We start from the raw sequence: 23,085 nt of genomic DNA on the forward strand, positions 1-23,085 counted from the left end.
GACAGCACCCCACTGCTTTTCTCAGCTAGATGTTATGTGGGTACCCTCCTCAGTTTGGTGCTCTCTGCTAGGGAGCCCAGCTTGGGGATTAGATGCCAGAGTTCTCTGTGGCATCCCCCACAGCTGAGATAACTCTCAGGACTTCAGTTGCTGTCTGTGGGTGCCAGGCCAGCCCTTTCATGCCTCCACCCCTCTTATCTGTCTCCATTCAGTCTCCACTTTGGTCCTTGGGTATCAGGGTTCTCTCCTGTGAGTTTTCCATTGATTATTCAGGAAGCCTTTCCGTATTTCAGTTGTAATTCCAGCTTGTTCCTGGGAGCACGTCCATGCAGCATCCTCCTACTCTGCCGCCATTTTTAATCTTCCTTACCTTAATTTTAAATTTGACTGGGAATCTTGAATTTTTATTTGCTAAATCTGGTAACCCTAAATTAAAGCCTTTTGAAACATTATCTTTACTAGATACATCTAAATTTATCTTTATAATAAAATCTCAATTAAAGCTTAACATTTTTAGGAAATTTGAATTATACAAAAATGTTGTTCTATTTGGTGTTCATAATTCACTGAAAAATTATTTTCAAAGTACAAGTATATGTATATGTTTTTTTAATACCTACATAAAATTTTGTGTTTATTTTTAATATTTTCCAAAATATCTATTTCTAAATGAAATATTTACACACTGATGTTTAATAAACATCAGATTCTTATAAATATTGTATGAATTTTAGTTTTACTTTAGAATTTCCTCTTCAACATCTCAATATATTATTGCTAAGTACAGAAATTTCACTTGTTATCTTAATAAGGTTCAAGAGTTTCAACCAAGAATGAACTTGTTCTTTCACATTTTCTACAGGTTTTATTAAATGGGAAAAATAGCAAAACAAATAAAATTAAAGAAAAAATAAAACTAAAAAGTCAATTGAAAAATAATAACAAAAACATGTCTCAGGAGACAGGGATCTTAGAATATTTAATAGCATATCTCTATAAAACCTGAAAAGTTAAATAATCATGTGATTAATGTTGTTTGAGACATGTCATGTCTTCTGAAAGCAATTGATGAACATTAAGAATTATAGAAATAAAGACATTTCTTCTTTCTGTTTTGAAAACACCCCACAAAACAAAGAACCCAAGAACAGAAATTAGGAGGTTTTGCTGTTATGAACAAAAACATATGGAAATGAAAGACTGAGAATAATGATGAATAACTTCAGATAAAAGAAGAAGATGAAATCTCAAGATCTAGAGAAGAAAGAATATTGCAAGAAGCATGCTGGCTTGCCCGAAAGATTTTAGAAATTCTCAAAAATTTGATACCCCAAAGCAAAGATGCGAGTGAAGACAAAAATAGATACAAGTAAAAATATATTTTAAAAAATCAATTAGAACCTCTGGTACCCATTCTTACTCTCTTCCAGTATCTAGGAGACCTCAATGTCTTCCCTGACAAAACTTCATCAGGGAGGCTGTAGATGTGAAACATCTCAGGGGGTGAGATGCACTGTGGGATTACCCTTCAAGGTAGCTTTCCAGGCTCATATCCAAGTTTCAAGCTCTTGGGCAGGAGATTAAAAGATTCTTCTGAGAGAATCTAAACCATCACCTAGAACCATCACCCACAGATGCTGACAGCTGGGGAGTTAGAACCCAAACCAGCATAGATCACAATCATTGGCTTAATGAGTTTGTGGAGCCTCCACTGCTTTTATTTCTTGAAATAATTTTGTTGTTGTTGTTGTTTTATTTTATTTTCTTTTTAAATTGCAGTTTACATTCAATATTATTTTATATTAGTATCAGTTGTATAGCATAGTGGTTAGAAAAACATATACTTTATAGAGTGTTCCCTTAATATTTTCAGTACCCATGTTATTTCAAAATTATAAGACAGCAATTTATAAGATTGAATGTCTGGAATTTTCAGATTCATGCTTTGAAATCACAAAGTTGATTTCCTGAGTAGTATTGTGCATGCATGCTGTTCAAATGACAATATAAATGTTAGACACATTCAAGTGAAGTGAATTGCTTTGCAAATCAACAGGTATAATACTCCAATATCAAATAAGAGGTGAGTTTCCACAGCAGAGAAGGCAAACGTTGTTTCCTGAGTACTCACTGCACCTGATATTAGATATTTTACATGGTCTAAGGAGAAAAAAAAGCCCTAAATGAATATATGCCCAAAGTAACATCTTCCACTTATTTTTCTGGAGTAATCTTATGTAAATTGTATCAAAAGATGCTCAATTATATGTTTCCATTAAGTATTCCTGCTTTGCCTATTTAAAAAAAATGTCACTTAGTTAATTGTTAAATACTTTATGACTTAAGTTTTCATTTATTTGTTTTTAATTATTTCAACAAGTGTATAAACTGTCTGAGGACAAAAAAGATACATTCCCCATTAATGACTCATAGCATATAGAATAGAGCCAAACAGTAGATTTAAAAAAAAAAAAAGTTCATCTAATACAAATCATTTGATTTTTGGGGTTCATAGTCAAACATATAAAATCCACAATTTTTAACATCAGCACAACAATAACAACAATAGAATAATCACTGCAGACTGAATACAATGGTAGAATGACATGAATTTACAAGTAGAAGTATAAAACAACCATTTTTTCTAAGTACTATAAATACATGTCCCCTTTATCATGAAATACTTTTATTCATTCATTGTGACACCGTGAAAGGCTCCAGTTATATAGTGGTGGGAAAGACAGCAGCAGCCACTCCTTCATGCTCCTTTCAGTATAAAATATATCAATATGAATTAAGGATGCAGATTTACCCAGGGGATAGAAAGCCTAGTGAATGAAGCCAGAGAGATTTGAGGCTAAATCCCTGCTTTGACACCTGTTGACTATTATGTAATACATTAAATATTGGTGACATTTCTGAAAGCCTTACCAGAAGCTATTTGATCGCCCATTCTTCACAAACTCATAGGATAAGGAAGGCCAAATAATTTGACCTTTGCTTGGCAAAACTAGCCTAGAAATACAACTTAAAAAAACTATTTAAAAAAGAAAAAAGCTACTACAGGATTCATCTGGCTCTTTCATAAGTAAAAAGTTATTATAAACATGGAATTTATGAAATGTATGAAAGCTAAAATACATAGTGCATTGTGTATTTAAATGAAAACATTAATTAAAACTAAATTGCATACAAGTTTTATGAAAGTATAACCATTTCCTTAGGTATATATATATATATATATAATAATCTTATATAATAAAAGCCTAATATGCTCAGTGTCCAGTTGTCCGGTCATCTGTTCAACTAATCAAAGTGTAATATGCTAATGATATGCTAAGGCTGCTCAACCGCTCGCTATGACATGCACTGACCACCAGGGGCAGACAGTTGATTGGTCGACCGGTTGCTATGATGTGCACTGACCACCAGGGGGCAGATGCTCCAACCAATAGGTTAGCTTGCTACTGGGGTTCTGCCGATCGGGACTGAGTGAGACAGGCCGGACATGCCCTGGAGCCCTCTCACAGTCCCTCCCCAACTAGCCAACCTCCCACACCCCTGAGCCGGCCCGGATCGTGCACCAGTGGGGTCCCTCGCCCTGCCTGCGCCCTCTAGCAATCTGGGCTGAGGGACCCCCCTCCTGAGTGCATGAATTTTGTGTACCGGGCCTCTAGTATGTATGTGTGTGTGTGTGTGTGTGTGTGTGTGTGTGTGTATCCTTAATAATAAAAAGCTAATATGAAAATTGACTGAATGGCAGAATGACCAATCACTATGATGCACATTGACCACCAGGGGGCAGATGCTCAACGCAGGAGCTGTCCCCTGGTGGTCAGTGCACTCCCACAGGGGGAGCACCACTCAGCCAGAAGCCCTGAGCCAGGCCCACGGCTGGCGAGTGCAGCAGCGGTGGCGGGAGCCTCTCCCACCTCTGTGGCAGTCAGACATCCCCCAAGGGCTCCCAGACTGTGAGAGGGCACAGGCCGGGCTGAGGGACGCCCCCACCCCCCCCCCCTGAGTGCACAAGTAAACAAGTGACAGTTACTGACTGTATATAAAAATCATAAAATATGTAGCTTCAATACATGCATCTCACATAAGACAATCTATCCTATACAATAAAGAGCTAATATGCTAATTAGACCGAACAGCAGAGTGACCATCCAGATGACATTTTGGACAACTGTCCAGACGACCTTCTGGATGAAGCCCGGGCTGCGAGGGCCGGCCAGGGCTGCGAGGGCTGAGCCCCTTGAACGAATTTTGTGCATCGGGCCTCTAATTTATCATATTCAACCTTAATTCTATCAATAAAAATGAGTATGTGCATGGTCATTGGAAAAATATGATTATAAGAGGCAAGTTTTAGAAATTATTATTATATATTGAGTAGTGTGAGAGAGCCAATCTCTTTTAATTAAAGATTCTAATTCAAATTAGGATCCATAAGATATAACAATAAAAATGTGTGCTGAGAATAAACCTTGAGAAGTTAATATATTGATAAAAATAAAGATTTAATTAAATTCATAAATAAATTCATAAATTGTGAACAGCAATAGAAATGGTAAAAGCTCCGAGCCACGCTGGTTATAGCTTTCTGCATGCATCCCATCACTCTTACATAGTCCAGAAGAGAACTGGTCCCCTGCTGACAGACCATCAGCTTACTAAAAGCAAGCTAAAACTGTACGTCAGCAAATAAAGTTTCCATGACTTCCTTATAAGGGTTGGGCCTGGTGCTAGCAGGGCAGCCATGGAACTGACCTGGCCAGGCTGTGTCCCACAGACCCTTTCTCCCGGCTTTCCCCTCGCAGCAGCCCTTTAAGGTCCCTCTCCCTCTGCCTCAGAGCAGGTCACCCCACCCAAGGACTTCCGACTGTGGGTTTATTCTTGTGTTCTTTGCCTACATGAAAGTTATTTTGCAATGTTAACGTGGGAAATGTGTTCTACTTTTACGTTTTTATGAAATTTGGGGGGTTATAAAAATATTTCATAAATACATTTGAGTAGGAGCAATGTTAGGAGAAGCATTTTATCTTCCCTGAAACATCCAAAATGCCCTATCCTTTCCTCTGTTTTAATATAACTGAGTGGGATTCCCTTCAGACACAGAAATGACAATAAAATGGAATGAAAAGACAGCACTTAAGGACTGCTTTCATATTTTTTAACATCATGATCTAGAATACTAAATTTAGGAGCACAGTGAGGGAGGCGCGTCCCCATTGCCCTTCCTTTCTTTGTGTTTTTCCTAAGAGAACACCATCACCTGTCAATTTGCCACCTAAAGTGCCTTGTATATCCCAGGTGGACAATTTCTAGATCTCTTCTTCCTAGCCATCCTCTACCTCCAGAGAAGAAAGGAAGGAATCCATTCAACCTCAGTCACCTGCCTTTTCACTTTGTTCTCCAGCTACACTTTAAAGTCCTCAGAAATAAACCACAGGTGGCCAACCATGCCCAGATTGACAGCTTACTGATTTTTTTCTCTGATTTTTGGAAGCTCCAACCTAGTTAGAATTCAATTTGTTTTAACAAGCAAACCCCATCCTATTCGTGGGAGTGTGCTAAAATCTATGTCCAGTCTTCCTAGGAGATTTTCCTTGGTAAAACAAATAAATCTTCCATCAAACTTTGTAGAAATAGAGTATTAGGGGCTAGACCGAGGCATACTGTTTACTGGACCAAGTCACAGAATAGCAGCTTTGTGCTTGGCCAGTTGCACAGGGGTTTCGCTTGGCCTGTTTCCAGGTTTTTCATTTTTAAATTGAATGTCTTTAGTTGGGGCCTAAGTTCTCCAGACCTCTCAGGTTCTACTGGTCAGGTTATTTTCTACCAGGACCTTCGCATGTATAGATTATCTGCTTAGTTCTAAAGGTGTTAAGTTTGCAATTACCATATAGTCTACGAATAATGTACCATCATCGGGAAAGAAAGAGGAATATTTTGGCCTATGTCAGGCTTCTTCAAATCCATAACTGCCAAAGTAGTGAAGTTAGTACAATTTATTTTTTAAATTCATTTTTATTAACTTTTAATGGGAATAAATGCTCAAGATGATTACAAAATTTTTGAGATTGTAAAATTTTATATTAGAAAAAATCCATGGATTAAAAATTATAATATATATATATATATTTATATATATATATTTAGACCTGCTGTGCCTTATGCAGTAATGTATAAAAGCCTATTTTTATCAAATCATGTCATAAAATATTTATTATAATTATTGTGCTTTTAGTTCATCTCATGAAATATGTGGTATTTTCTATTTTATTATAATACATGAAAAATTAAATTATATATTATATAATGAAGCAAAGATAATTTAACAAACTATATAGAGGATATATGAGCACAAATGGTTAGCCCACAGCCAAAACTTATCCTAAAACAATAAAAAAATAATAGTATATAAGCATTAACAAAAATGCTTATTTATATTTGATTATGTTGAAGTACACTAATAATAGTATGTTCAATTAAAATGCATCCAAGTAATTATGTTTTGTGTGGTTTGAGCATTAACCTTCTTATTTTTAATTTGAGTTTCAAGTCTGTTACTAAATAACATGATAGTCCTTTTGATCACTACTGCTTATGCAGTGAGTAAGAGAATCAGAGGCTGGGGCACAGAAACCAACGAGAAAGCCCAAACTCCTTCTAACAGTGTTTGGCAAACACTATTGAATTTGGATTAGCTTTCAACAACTACTTTTACAGTAACAGAAAAGCAGAGGATTGCTCTTGGGAATCTTGTTTGTATTACATGTGTTTAATATTTCAGTTAAATTGTATTCTAAGTAGATTGACAATTTGTCATCAGTTCTTAGGGCTTCCACAGTCATCTATCAGTAACTAGTCTAAAAAGTCACTTTAAGTTAGAGCTGTCCTCTTTATAGCACTCTAAAACCTAACTGCCCTCACCTGTCACTGCTCCCTGGGGACATTTTATGCTACAAAAAACATACTTTTCAACACCTTTGTCAGTTTCTCAACAAAAGTGTGTAATGATAATAAATGTTGTGCAATTGCTCTTTCCAACATATGCAAATGAAAATGTGTCATATCCTCTCAGTTAAATGCATTCTGAAATGTTACATATGCCATGTCCATAAAAATAAATATTATTAGAGAACAAATCAATAAACGATGAAATTCTGTCACTGCTGAGGATAAAGACTTTCTAAATCATTATTAGTTATTTTTTGAACATATCAATAAGATTCAAAAAAGGATCAATAATAGAATTAATTTTAGAAAAGTATGCTTATGTGCAGTTAATAAAGCAAAGCAGAAGTAAACCGATATAATTAATTTTTTGGAGTTAAAAAATAATAACTGAAATAAGTTTAAGAGCTAGTTTGGCTTCAATGGTAGAAAGAGATTTAAATATAAAATAATCAGTTTGATAGATTTTTTTCCACTTTTCAATAAACTATTTGATCCCTGGGAAATCCAAGATCAGAATTAATTAACAATATTTCATTTGACTTGAACTCAGGACCTCCTGTTACATAATGGAAAGTTCAGCCGAAACCGGTTTGGCTCAGTGGATAGAGTGTCGGCCTGCGGACTCAAGGGTCCCAGGTTCGATTCCGGTCAAGGGCATGTACATTGGCTGCGGGCACATCCCCGGTGGGGGGTGTTCAGGAGGCAGCTGGTCGATGATTCTCTCTCATCGATGTTTCTAGCTCTCTATCCCTCTCCCTTCCTCTCTGTAAAAAAAAAAATCAATAAAATATATTTAATAAAAAAAAAAAAAGAAAGAAAGTTGAAGGTTCTGCTCAGATAAACCAAGTTCACTAATGACTAATGTTTTTATTGTGCAATTAAGTATGAAATGATATTAAGTTACTTTGAAAATGTTTTGCAAGTTTCACTTGAAATAATTATCATCAGCCAGGACATTTGTGTCACAGTGAACTAACCTCACCTAATAATAATGGTTAAATTGCCTGATTAAAATTTGGTCATCCCTGAGAACTTTAGCTCAAAGTCCAATTCCACACTCAGATGAGGTAAATGTATTTAAACATTGTACCTGTTATATGCTAAGCATATGAAAAATTAAAAATTTGCCACAGATACTTCAGAATTACATTATACATATGTATATCATAGAGTGAAATATTAACATTTATCTTCTTAACAGTTTGAAAAATCTCTACAAGTGCCATATTTACAAAAGTAGGAAAGGAAAACAAAATAGCACACACATATTGGATAAATGAAATATACTTAGGTTTTTAAGAGCACTACTAAGTCATTTTGGAATTTGGGCATAAAGATGAATTACAAATTTTTTCACAGACTGATATGATATAAAAATAATTTTATGGCTTAAGCTCAGAATCTTGGCCATTGATAATATCAAGAGCCAAAGTCTGAGACTTCACTGTGAAAGGCTGGATATGGAGATAAGGAGCCTTACTTTTAAACCGGGAAAATAGTTTACACTGAACATATTTACCTGCATTGTCTATTATTTCAGAACATCCATGCTGTTGGAATTTGGGTAGAATAAGGCGTTATTTGGGGACATGAAAGAGAGGTGTCAGTGGTCCAGGACTCGAGAATGTCAATTTAGAGGATATACCAGAGGGCAGGCAGCGAATCACAGAAGCTGTGGGCACCACACTGGGCATCAGGCATGATTAGAATCTTAGGTCAGTTTCTTGCTGTGTAACCTTGGGCATATAATTTAACTTCTTTAAACTTCAGGCGTTTGTTTTGTTTTATTTTTTGTTTCAATCTGCAAAATTGTACAATAGCATCTAGTTTGCTGTGTTGTTGTGAGGACAACAATCTATAATAATCTATAATAATAAAAGCATAATATGCTAATTAGACCGGATGTCCTTCCGGATGACCTTCCAGATGAAGCTGCCAAGGTGTCGGGGGTTGGGGGGGCAGGGGCAGCAGCAGAGGTGGCTACCAAAATGGGTGGGGGATGAGGCAGAGGCAGCCACCACGGCAGCGGGGCCGAGCCCCTTGCACGAATTTCATGCATCGGGCCTCTAGTAATATATATAAAGTGTTATTTGAAGGTGTGCTGTTGTTACTAGGACTTAAAACTTAGGCAGTTAGTGACTACAATGAGAAATGGAGGTAAGAATGCAGAATCTGAGAAGAAAGGATCAGGTATGATCTAGCTTCGGTTCCTGTCAGCAAACTGAAAGAAATGGTTCTATCACATAATCTGTGACCTCCTAACCAACAAATCCCACACAGAGCCTCTGCCTCACTCAACTTTTATCTGTAGCACTTGACTCTGTTCACAACCTTTCTTTCTAGTAATCTCTCCTGATTCTTTCCCTCTGACTTCTCCTCGGTCCCATGCTGGCTCTGAGTTCTTTAATTGCCTTCTAAATGTCACCACTTTTCCCCCAAATATTTTGTTCTTGGCCACCTTCAATTAAATTTTATTTTATTTTATTCAGCTCAACTAACTGAACATTCATTGAACTTATTGATGTGCAAGTACTGAGCGATACATGGAAGGCTGGGAGGGTGTGTTTCAAGATATATGAGAGTCGGTCTTGAACCTTAAGAAAAGTTTTATTTTAGTGGAGGATATAGAAAACTATATATTCTCAACCTGGGCGATCTGAAGGTTTTTAAAGCACCTGATCAGGGTGATTTTGCATATTTATCTCCAGCCTTAACTTCTATCCCAAACTCCAGAATTCAGATGCCAAATGCCCTCTGGACATGTCAAATTAACTATTTTCAAATGTGGCCTCATTAGGTCTCCTTCTGAATAGCTTCCTTTTCATGTAACTGAGCAGTTAGTAGTCACATGACTATTCCTGTTATTGAGATTCACCTGAATCAGTCCAAACACTTTCAAAATCTTCTTCCAAAACGCCTCCCATTTTTATTCTCCATTCCATTTCTACTACTCACTGCCTAACATCAGACCCTCAATCAGACAATTAGAAGAAACATAAATATGTTTACCAATCCCTTTTATACAAGTTACCTGTTTAATTTTTACAAAGTACAATTCTAGTCATGTCTCTTACTATTCAAAACTTCCCCATAGCCCTGGATGGTTTTGCTCAGTGGTTAGAGTGTCAGCCCACAGGCTGAAGAATTGCAGGTTCGATTCCTGGTTAAGGGAATGTACCTTGATTGCAGGTTCAATCCCCAGCCCCTATGTGTGCCGGAGGGACAACCAATGGATGTATCTCTCTCACATCAATGTTTCTCTCTCTCCCCCTTTCCCCATCCTCCCTCCCTCCCACTCTCTCTCTAAAAACAATGGAAACAATATCCTAGGATGAGAATTACAAAAAAAAAAAAAGTGTATAGCTCATAAAACAAAATCTGGTCTCTTTTATGCGGAACTAAAATGCTCCATCATTTGGCCCAACTCTCTCTATTCATACTCTTTTCTAAATTTCTCATCATGCTCTCTATCTCAGCAATAATTATTAATTACAGAGCTTTTGCAGCTAAATGCCTTTTCTTATGTAATCTCTTACCTCAGATAACAAAATGCTTGACTTATTCTATATAATTATATCATAGCTGATATTTAAGTCCCAGCTCAGATTTCAATTCCACTTGGAGATTCTACCCTCATTCCTTTTTTTATAGTCAGAATTAATGGCAAATTTCTTTTTGCATCCTAGATATTTTTCCTATATTTATTTAGCTGTAGGTTATGATTAATTATCTGTCATTTTTAGCTCTTCCATGGAAAGGCAGAGCCCTATGTATAGGTGTACTATACCAGTAATAGACATTTGTTGGTCAGGATAAAAACTAGTAAGCGAGGACTGCTGGAATGCTAAAGAATCTTTTGAAAGACCTGCTAAAGAATGTGATAAAACCTCACCTCTCACTTTTACTTCTCCCCAGACAGCCTCATCTACAGACAAGGTTTCCGTTAGCAGCCACATGCTGAGAACAACAAAATATATCCTGGAGCCCAGCTCTCTTTTCTCAACCTGCTTAAAAATGAACTCAGCTTCTTCCTTCTTAAACCTGACTTCTCTTCTGAATATTCTCTCTATAGATGTTACCATTACTCAATCAGTTGCCCAAAGAAAAAACTTGGTGCCATTCCTTATCTCTTCTTTTCCTTCATCTCCTACATCCTGCAGTTATTTTACCTCTTAAATATTTCTCAAGCATGTCTATACCACTTTGCTACTGTTAAGAACTGAATGTTTATGTCCTTCCCAAATCCATACATCAAGATTCTAACCCACAATGTATTAAGAAGTAGGGCTTTTGTGAGATGATTAGGTCTTGAGGGTGAAGTCCTCATGAATAGGATTAGTGCCTTTTGAGAGACTCCAGAGAGCTCTCTTGCCCCACCTACCTTATGAGGACACAGCAAGAAAACACCTGGCTATGAACTAGTAATCATGTCCTCGTCCTCATCAGATACTGAATCTGCCAGTACCTTGATCTTGGACTTTCCACCCTCCCGCATTGTAAGAAACAAATATCTGTTGTTTATAAGCCACCCAGTGTATGCTATTATCTCATAGCAGACAAAAACAGATAAATCCATAAGTCCTCATTTCTTTCCTCTAAAATCTGCAGGGCTGCTACACTGCTTTACGTAAATGACTCTCCTGCTTTATAGCTTCTTCTGCAGTTCCCTATTCCTCTATGAACTGAATCGGTTTCTACAATACATAGTAAAAGACATTCCATATCCTTTCTTACTGACTTCTCTGGGCTCATTTCTGTTACTCTGTGCCTCATTTTCTGTGCTCCTTCTATCCACTCTATTTCCCTCTTTCACTTGATTTTTTCACTTTGGTAATGCATGCCTTAAATATAGATGAGTCATTATATTCACAGAGAAAATCTTCTACAACTTCCTAAAATTGGGTTGTTCCTCACCTTTCTCCCATTAGCAATACCATATCTTTTACTTTTGACTATGTTTACCTTCCATAAAAAAACAAAATAAACAAACAACAAACAAACTGAGTTTATTTAGGATGGGGGACATATTCAGCTATGTTTGAATTTATTTGTTCTATGGTGACATGGTCAGTTGGCTTTTTAGAAAATTTACTCTGGCCTCAAGTAAGAACTGTCCAAATGTACATTTCATGGACCTTATACTTTGATTTGAACTAGCTAGTGAATTTTAACTACGTATTCTTGTTTGTCTACAGTAGATTATTCAGGTGCCCTAAAATATCACATTCTAGCACCCTAAATTGTCCCATTGAAAACCAAGAACTTCTAGAAACTAGATGAAGCACTGGAGCTACTTCAGAGAATTTTCTCTTAGTCGGTTTATTCTAACCAGACAGGTTCAATTAACATGTGAACAAAATTGATAATATGGATAACAAGGTTATTATAGTTAAAAGGAGTCTAGCTTCCCATTTAAAATTTGTTGTTTCCATAGCTAATCAGACATTCACTTCTTATTAGTTGAATTGGGAAATTTTCTGTATCTTAAATCCTACTAAAAGCTCTATTATCCTTTTCATATTTTAGGATTTTTAAGAAAAAAAGTTATATATCCTCATTCATCACAAATATATCTACACAAAAGAAAACTTTAATTGATGAAAAAATTAAAATGAATAAGACCATACACATTCAATAGCTATAGATTCTTTTGAACATCTAAATGTCAAAATAGCTTTGATTTACATAATTACATTTGCCAAATCATTAGCCCATAATGTAATGGCTCTTGGTAATATTCAGGGGGAATGAAACAACTAAGCACTTAATGTTCTAAAATTGACTACAACACTAGAAACGATTTCCACATAATTGCTAGAAAGAGCTAAATAAAAATGATTTATTGACAGTACATTTGAGTGGGTAACAGTTTGTATAGGTCTTGCTTTAAGACATCCAATTAAATGTTGCAGTTTGGTGTAGCAATTATAGCAGTTCCCTTGGAAAGCGTTGTGGCTTTAAAAAAGGGTATAGCCCAAACTTCAGGAGCATCCTTTCATACATCTATTCATACACAGTTCCATACCGAGTATAAGATGGACTTTTGGTCTTCATCCTTGAAAACTGAATGTTCACTTGGGAATTGTAATGTTAATCTTTTAATTCATTATATTTTATGCATACTTCCTCTGGATTATCCTTAGCACTTCTGAAACATTCATTGGTAAAGGACTAGTCACTTTCTTTTTAAACATTTCAAATTCCTTACAGATTATGTTTTTGTCAAATATACTGAAAATGAATTGTTCAAAAACAAAATAAAAAAGACAAACTACACATCAAATCTTTAAATTACATTTACTGATTCCACAAATATTAAATAACTGGCAAATTGCTATAACCTGACCATAGTTTTTCTAGCTCCCACTCTTACAATTGTTGATTAAAACTCAGGAGTGGCAGTGTTTTTTATTTACTTACTAACTCTATACTCACTTAATGTCAAAGTACTTCCTTCAATCCAGACAAGTTTTTTGTTTCCTCAGCCAATTCTTTAACAAAAGCATTTCCTGAATTTTCTTACTCTTGCATTTCAACATCTAAATATTAGGCTTTGTTTTCAAACCTGTATTGCTCTAGGACTTGTCTATCCTGGTACACTATTATGTGGGAAAACCAGGAACCACAGCACAAAGGCAATGGCAGGAAGAGGAGGTACACCTGAGTTAGAAACATACACAGAAAGTACAGCTCAAGACAATGCTACCAAGTGCCCATTAGCTGAGAGAAATCATAGTACAGGGTCAGCCAGTTCTCACTGGCAAAATGTTGACCTAACTCATATATATGTGGATATATAAGTAATTATGCAAAGTTCTATAATGGATTATATAAGTTACATACTTTATATATGAATTATGTGTCTAATGTAGATTTATATTTATGTGTAAAAATATGTATATGTATAAATATATACAAACATGCATTCACATACAAGTTCCTAACAACCCCCCTCCCCAGAAAATACATCAGGGACAAATAATATTATAATAAACCATTAGAGCATAGATTATGTTAAATGTATATCTAACATTTCTCTGAACTCCAGACTCTAATAGTCAAGTGCAATTCTATACTCAATGACTCCCTTAGATTTTTTAAAGGAGCTGAAATATCAAGGTGTCCAAATTTAAGTTCAGTTTTTTAAGATTATTTTTTATTTTTTAATTACAGTTGACATACAATATTATGTTAGTTTCAGGTATATTCCCCAGGGATTAGACATTATAAAACTTACTAAGTGATCATCCCAAAATATTTCATATTTATTAGAATATTATTGACTATATTCCATATACTATACTTTACACCCCCATGACCATACTATAACTACTCATTTGTACTTCTAAATCCCTTCACATTTTTCACTCATTCCACCAACCCTCCTCCAATCTGGTAACATGTTTTCTATATCTATGAGTCTGTTTCTGTTCTGCTTGTTTATTTTGATTTTTAGATTCAGTTGTTGATAGGTATGTACTTATTGCCATTTTATTGTTCATATTTATGATATTTTTTTTTCTTAAAGAAGACCCTTCAACATTACATTTAACACTGATTTGGTGGTGATGAACTTCTTTAGCTTTTTCTTTTCTGGGAAGCTCTTTATTTTATCTTCAATTCTAAAGATAGTTCTGCTGGTTAGAGTATTCTTAGTTGTAGGCCTTTGTTTTTCATTACTTTGAATATTTCTTGCCACTCTCTTCTGGCCTTCAAAGTTTCTGTTGAGGAATCAGCTGACAGTCTTATGGGTGCTCCCTTGTAAGTAACTAACTGCTTTTCTCTTGAAGCTTTCAAGATTCTTTATCTTTGACTTTTGGAATTTTAATTATGATGTGTCTTTACACCCCCATGACCATACTATAACTACTCATTTGTACTTCTAAATCCCTTCACATTTTTCACTCATTCCACCAACCCTCCTCCAATCTGGTAACATGTTTTCTATATCTATGAGTCTGTTTCTGTTCTGCTTGTTTATTTTGATTTTTAGATTCAGTTGTTGATAGGTATGTACTTATTGCCATTTTATGGGCCTCTTTAGGTTCCACTTGTTTGAGACTCTCTGTGCTTCCTGCACTTGTATGACTATTTTTTCATCAGGTAGGGGAAGTTTACTGTCATTAATTTTTCAAATAGGTTTTCAATTTCTTGATCCCTATCTTCTCCTTGCTGCACCCCCATCATGCTATTATTGGTATGCTTGAAGTTATCCCAGAGTCTCCTTACACTATCTTCATATTTTTTTAATTCTTTTTTTTTCTTTTTGCTCTTCTGATTTGGTGTTTTATGTTTCTTCATATTCTAAATCACTGATTTAATTTTAGGTGTCCTTTACTGTTGATTCCCTGTAAATTATTCTTCACTTCAGTTAGTGTATCCTTCACTTCTGACTTTTTTTTTTTTTTTTAATGGTTGCTATCTTTTTTTGTTGTAGTTCTCACTAAATTCCTTGAAATTCTCAGTAAGTTCCTTGAGCAATCATAATAACCATTGTTTTGAACTCTGTATCTGGTAGTTTTCTTGCTTCCATATCAGTTAGTGCTTTTTCTGGAGATTTCTCCTGTTCTTTCATTTGTGACATGTTTCTTTGTCTCCACATTTTGGTTTCTTCTCTGGGTTTGTTTCTATATTGTATGTAGAGCTGCCATGTATCCCAGACTTGGTAGAGTGGCCTTGTGTAGTAGGTGTCCTGTAGGGCCCAGGGGTACAAACTCCTCAATCACCTCAACTGGGCACCTCAGGTGTGCCCCTGTGTGGGCTGTGTGCACTGCCCTGTTGAGTCTTGATTGCTGTTGGCATCATTAGAAAGTATTGATCCCCAGGCCAAAGGGCTGTGAGGACCAGCTTCGACCACAGCAAAAGAGGAGCAGGACTTGCTGCAGTAGGGCTTTGGTGCACTGGCACATGTGGAGGTGGTAGGGTTGTAATCTGGTGTGGTCTAAAGCTGTCTACCAGGTGCCCTGTCTCTGGGGCCTCCCAGGAGAAGTAAAGTCGGTTACTGACTGTCCCCTGCCTGGGGCCACTCGGCACAAGCTACTGAACAATCTGCAGATGGCTGCTATTTGTAATGGGCTTGGAGGTGCCCAGGAGAGGCCAAGCTGTGAATCAAGGCAGTCTGCTGCTAGTGCCAGGCCTGGGGCTACTAGCTTGATCCCATTACAAATAGCAGGAGAAGTAAAGTGGGCCACTTTACTTCCCAGGAGAAGTAAAGTCGGTTACTGACTGTCCCCTGCCTGGGGCCACTCGGCACAAGCTACTGAACAATCTGCAGATGGCTGCTATTTGTAATGGGCTTGGAGGTGCCCAGGAGAGGCCAAGCTGTGAATCAAGGCAGTCTGCTGCTAGTGCCAGGCCTGGGGCTACTTAGTGAGAAGTACAGAGACACTGAGGCCAGCTGCCACTTATTTGAGAGAATTTAGGAAAGTCTGAAGCATGAGGCAAGAGAGGCCAGTGGTATGTAAAAGCCACTGGAAATAACTTGGGTGAGGTGCAAACTGAGTGGGGTGGGACCTCAGAAAATCACTAGGGTGGGGTGAACAGTGTGAGCCAGATTGATAGAGACTGAGATATAGTGCCTGCCTTTTGGTTGGAAGGGTTCAGCAAAGGAACAATGGCCTCTGCCAGCACTATTATCTGGAATAAAGCTGACTCCCCCAGCTCTTGCCTTGATGCCAGACAATTCAGTTCCTCCCTGTATGTCCCCAGTTCCTTTCAAGTTTCTGCTCCAATACTGGAGCTCAGAGGGAGTGAGTCTTGAGTAAGTCCATGCATAAATCCTTTAAGAGGAACTGCCTGATACTCCAGCAGCCTCTGTCTCTCTCAGCCTCAATTCCCACTGGTTTTTATAGCTCAAAGTTATGGGTACTTGTCTTCTGGGCTCTGGAACCCTGGTCTGAGAAGTCTGGTGTGGGGCTGGGACCCCTCCCTTCTCTGGGGGGAACGTCCACAGCCATAATATTCCTCCTGATTAGAAAACACCACACATGGGTGTTGTATCAGCCTGTTCTGTATACCGTTCCTCCTACTAGTCTTGGTGTCACTTCTTCTTCAATGCCATAGTTGTAGGACTTCCATTCAGCTAGATTTCAGGTGGTTCTGAATTATGGTTGTATTGAAGATTAGTTGTATTTTTTATGTGGTTGTAGGAGGATTCTAGGACTACATTTACCTACACTGCCATCTTGACTGGAAGCCCAAAATTGAACTCTTACCTGGCTCCTTGAGCTCCACTTTTTCTAATGAAACCTGTCAGATTGCCCCACTTTAGCAATTTAACTTATGGAAATTCATAGTCAGTTCATCTTTTTTTATGGGGGCATAATACTACTGGTAAAAGATTAACTAAATAACTCTACAGCTATTCAATGGGATATTATTCAACTTTTAAATGAAAAAGATAGGTTTTTGTATCCTGACTTGTAAAGATATGTTTCAAGATACAATGTTAAGTTAAAAGACAAATGTCAACATGATAAGTAAAGTATGATTAAATTATGTATAATGATAATAGAAATATAACCTCTTAATATAGATATAGGTGAAAAACATTTGAAAGAAAACATGTAAAAAGTTCATAGTGGCTATGGCAGGGTACTCAAATGACAGAAAGTGTGCACTTTTAGAAGTATCCTATCTAATAAAGAGGGAATATGCTAATTGACTGTCATGCCCTCAAAGATGGTGGAACCCACAGCCAATAAGGAGGGAATATGCTAATTGACTGCCACACCCTCAAAGATGGCGGTGCCCACAGCACAAGATGGTGGCACCCAGTCCCCTCAGTCCCGCTGTGGCCTTGCTGCGTGCCTGCCTCCGGAGTCCCCCAGTCCCCTCAGCCCCCCAGCCACCCAGGGCCGGCCCAAGGCGCAGACAAGCCTTGGATGGTGGCTGCCCAGCCAACACCCAAGGTGAAAGCAAGCCTCGGATGGTGGCTGCCCAGATGCCCAGGGCTGCCCGAGGCTCAGGTAACCAGGGCAGGCAGAGGCTTGCACTGCCGGCAGTGGCAGCAGCAGAGGTGTGATAGGATGTTGCCTTCCCCTGATTGCCAGGTTGCCTCCTGCCCTTGAGGGCTCCCGGACTGTGAGAGGGGCAGGCCGGGCTGAGAAATGCCCTTCCTTCTAGTGCATGAATTTTCATGCACTGGGCCTCTAGTTTCTATAATAAATGACTAATTAACATTTTTTCATTTTACAATTAGAAAATTTTTTTAAAGTTCAAAAAAGTGGGGGGAAAAGATATAAAGAAGTAAAGTGGCCAGTGAGAAACACAGTTTAAAGAAGAGAAATCCAAGATAGGAAACCCATAGAGAAGAAAAAAATATTAAGCAAGGTAGTGCATGAGACTTAGTTATCATTTGAATTGTGGTTTGCTCAAAGAGAGAGTCAGGTCAGAACCAAAGAGAGCTACCATAATGCTGCTAATTTTTAAATGAGAGTCAAATTATTCTTTAAAATGATAAAGAAGTCAAATGATAAAGAAGCATTTTGAATGATAATAAACATTTTACTGGAACTTCACTGAGTTCCTAATAACCTCAGGCACAAGTTCTCTGTCCACTAGTTCAAAACTGCCAAAATGACTCAGAGGTATGACATTTTCAGTGAGTGAAAAGACAAATGATGAACACTTAGTCAAAGCTTGAAGTCTCTAAAATCTTGGAAAAATAAATAAAAGGTAATGAGCTCTACAATTGCTCATTACCTTTTTTTGGAAAGATGGCCTCATTTTTTTGGGCAATTTTAACTGATCTATATAAGTAATACTTTCAAAATATGTGAAGGTAATGTGTGGTGAGTGACGTGATTAAGAGGGCTATGTGTGGTATTTTTGAGAGTGATTTTTGTTTGTTTGTTTTTGCTTGTTTGTTTGTTTAGAGATGTAAAAGCTAAGGGTACTGACTGCATTTCTGGGAACAAAAGATATAACAATGTTTTGATAGGAACACAATATAGAAAATATTGTTATACCAATTTTAAACAACTTTGACCCTTACATATGAACATAGAACTTTTAGCTACTGACAACTACTGTACTATTTTGGCTTCTACAAGCAATGGGACACTAAGCACAAAGCAACAAGCCCAGAATTTGTACTTTTAGTCACAAAATATTTTTTTTTACGTGCCACCATTAGTTTATTGTACCCATTTTACTACGTTTTATTGATTGCTCTTTGCTGCTTTTGCTTAGTATACTTATAATTGAGCTGTTTAATAACATATCAACATGTATTTAGACAGATGCACCAACAATTATTATATCAAAAGCAAGAAGAATATGTCATCATTAACCTAAAATTTCTAAGAAATTGTCCTGTTTATATTTAAAGCAAGTATTTTTTAGAAAAAAATGTAATAATGTCATACAATAAAAATTTATTTTTAAAGAAATTTATCTTAAAATAATTATATTAATCATAATCTTTGGTTCATCACACTTTATCCGCATGAGCCCATGACTTCTTTCTTCCCTTCCTTCCTTCCTGCCTTCCTTCCTTCTTTTCTTGCTCTCTCTTTTTATTTGTTTCTTTCTTTCTCCTTCCTTCATCATTTTTAAAAAAAATAGTGAGTAACAATGAACCCAAACTCAAAAATTAGATTACCAAAACTTATATGGATCTATCAGTATGTGTTCTCTCCATACTTCTTGTTTGTTTCTCTACCAATGAAATAACTAATATTCTCAATTTTTCATCATTCTTTCCTTAAAGAAAAAAAATAAGCATATACTACATATATGTATTTATTCCAAAACAATCATTATTTTCTAAAAAGGAATTTATTTTTGTAATAACTAACATGTAGTTTTATAGATTCTTATTTTTTAATTCAGCTTTGTATTAAAATTATCATTTATTGCTTATGGTTAGCTGTAGTTCACATATGTATAATATTTCACTGTGCACTAGCCTATAGCTTATCTCTTCACTCTCCTGTTGAAAAACTTTTGAGTATTCTCTAATGGTAAAACCCAGCATTTCCACCCCTGGGAATAGTAACAGGATACATTCCTGTGCATGTAGCAAAAATGTTTACAACTATGCTGTAAATAACAGAAAAAAAAAAGATCAGAAATCCTGATTTTGAACTTTAATCCAAGAAATTTATTTACTAGAACTGTTTATCATTCTCATGCAGGTGTCTTTTGTGAAATCAATTGAATATTAAGTATCTTTATTATTATTTTAACATTAATTTTTTGATAAAACTAACTATATTCAAGGAAAAATTTTCTGAATGTATTCACTTATCTTCACCTACATTACTAACACTATTATTACTGATACCATTGTAATTAACCTAGTTACTGACATCAGGAAAGAAGCAAAGGGAAGGTCAAATATTATAGACATGTCATTTGGGAAGCTTTACCACGAAGCTAAAGCTTTACACCCCCCAGGTGCCACCAGTTTATTCTCCTGCAGCTCACTGGAGGAAGGGACAGGACAGGGAGGAAGTTGGGCTCATGAGCAGTAAGTTGGGGTGATGTCAGAAAGTACTTGCTTGTCAGTGAAAGCTGAGAACAGGTCATTGGCCAGAATGGGTGTGGCCACTGCAAGGGCATGAAATTGGGATATTTAATCCCAAACAAAGGAGTTCACTCTCCTGTGTGTTGTGCTTGACTCCTGGCTTGTGAGGCTCTCTCCTTGCTGCTTCCTGGCTGTGGGCCATGTAGACACAATGGACTAATGGACTGCTGCTAGCCTGATGCTGAACTGGAACTGGCTGCAACTTTGAAGGGAAAGTCTGGTCACTGGCTCTGCTTCTAGCTCTATTGAAACCCCAGCTACACTTCTTCTGTGACTGGAATGGGACTTTGGGAACCAGGGGTGTAATTTCATACAAATAAAAACCAATTATCCTCCCATGGAAGTCTCAGACAATTCTTTTTCCAGAGATATCATAAGGACCCCAACCCCAGCATCCAATTGAGAAGAGGACACCCCAGTTTCCCCAATAACATTACCACTAAAATGTTAACGAAAAAACCATTGAAACCTGTAAAGAATTTTAGTGAGTTTATTTGAGCCAAAATGTCGACATATGCCGGGAAGCAGAACCTCAATGAATTGAGATAATGCTCCGAAGAAATGGTGTGTTACATCTGTATTTATACATTGCCATCAGAGGAGGGACATAAGTGGGCTACATGAAATTCATTGGTGACGGATTAAGGAGGTGGGATAAAGTCAAACGGTGGGAAACCCCTGGGATTGGATAAAAAGTAAAATGATGGACACATACTTAGGTGGGTACAGGAACAATTAACATGATAATGAAGGAATTTGAAGTATCTGTCCTGGCGCCCACCACATTTGGTTGTGCCCCAGGGGCTCCAGCAAAAGAAGGAAGTTACAAGTTACCCAGACATCTCACAGATATGTTATCTTAGAGGCAAAAAGGCAAATGGGCTCAGTAAAGAAGATCTAAGTTGACCTTTGTCAGGGAAGATATCGGCCTAGGACATGACTGCCCACTATAACCTGTTTGTAGTTAAATATTTAATTTTCAAACCATCCTTTGTGGTTATTTCAGGTCTCTGAGTTTGCAAGACTGCCACGCAGGCCTCCCCTGAGCTTGTCAGGTTAGCATGTGGCTCCTTCCGTTCACAATACAAAATGGATACCTGGTAACCCTTTAGCTGTGTTCGATTCCTTGGCATAGACTTCTTACTAATATTTTCCTTTTATTTGATGATTTTCTATCTTTGCACACCTGAACACCACTGTATCATCAACACTGAACAGTGCCTTGCACACAATAGATGGTCAGTAGATATTTGTTGAATGAAGAAGCTATGGCCAGTGTAGTGTGGATGTATTATAGTGGCCTGATGATCCCCACACTTCTGTGTGGCTGAAGAGTGTTTACTATTTTAGGAATGTGAACACAGTGTTTAAAACATGTTCTGTAATAACAGTATATTCTAACTTCATCAAATATGCAGGATTCTAACTGCATCAACACATTATATTCTAACTTGATCAAATGCAGGATTCTACAATCATCAAATACAGTATTCTTATGTTCAAGTCTGCTAAAATGCAAATAGAATTTTTTTCATCATTTATTAAGTACCTCCATAATTAACTCACAACACTTCTTTTATATTCTGCCAAAAAAGTAATAACATTTTTGGCTGGAAAATGTAAAATTCAACCAAAAATGGAGCATCTATCTATTTCAGAGGCCTCCTGGTGATGATTACGGCCCTAATTAACATTGGCTTTCTATAGTGAGAGGGAATTGCTGACACACACAATGCAAGGGGCTCTGTGAGAAAAATGAACAGTAATAAATATTCACTTTGAAGTTTGCTTGACAGAGTGCTTAGATTATGGAAAGCTGAAACACTATCCCGAATATGGCTGATAAATGGGATTCCTTTCCTGACCCTTGCTTCAGTTTTAAATGCTGCAGTTTGGGAGCCTTGCCTCTGAAAGTCAAAGATTTATGGTGAGTGAAAAATGTCCATATTAAAAGGTAAGAGGAGAACCGGATGATATTCACTTTTGACCACTATAATTAATAGCTGAATCTTCAGTGGTAACTAATTGAATGGAGGTCAGTATGTTGCCATGGTAATGTCCTAGCCAAGCAATTTTACCCATTTTCCAGTCTGTTGCCCCTTTGCATAACTGAAGTTATAAAATGCTTTAATTGCAAGATTTGCAAATGATGCAACATCTGGGCTCTAATTTACATATAAAGGGAGAAGTTTAAAGGAGTTATTAGCATATGTGTAAACTCCTCAATTTTTACATTTAATTACAAAACCTGCAGTTTTACCAATGAAGTCTGTGTATAATAATAACAATAAAGCATAGTTAGATATAAGAATCAGGAAGTAAGTTTCCACCATTTTATTTTAGGAAATAAAATTTTTTAATGGCGAATCTACTTTGACTCTCTCTTAAGTGATTTAAGAAACTTGGTAAATGGCAGAATTGCGTAAACATTTAAAGACCTGCATAATTCTCATGACTATATATTAAAATAAAAATGTTAAAAATGTGTATAGTTCCCTGGCCAGTGTGCTCAGTGGATAGAATCTCAGCCTGAATGGGTGGTGGGTTCGATTCTCAGTCAAGGGCATGTACCTGGGTTGCAGGTCTGATCC

Source organism: Eptesicus fuscus, chromosome 3, assembly GCF_027574615.1.
Source record: "Eptesicus fuscus isolate TK198812 chromosome 3, DD_ASM_mEF_20220401, whole genome shotgun sequence".
NCBI lineage: Eukaryota > Metazoa > Chordata > Mammalia > Chiroptera > Vespertilionidae > Eptesicus > Eptesicus fuscus.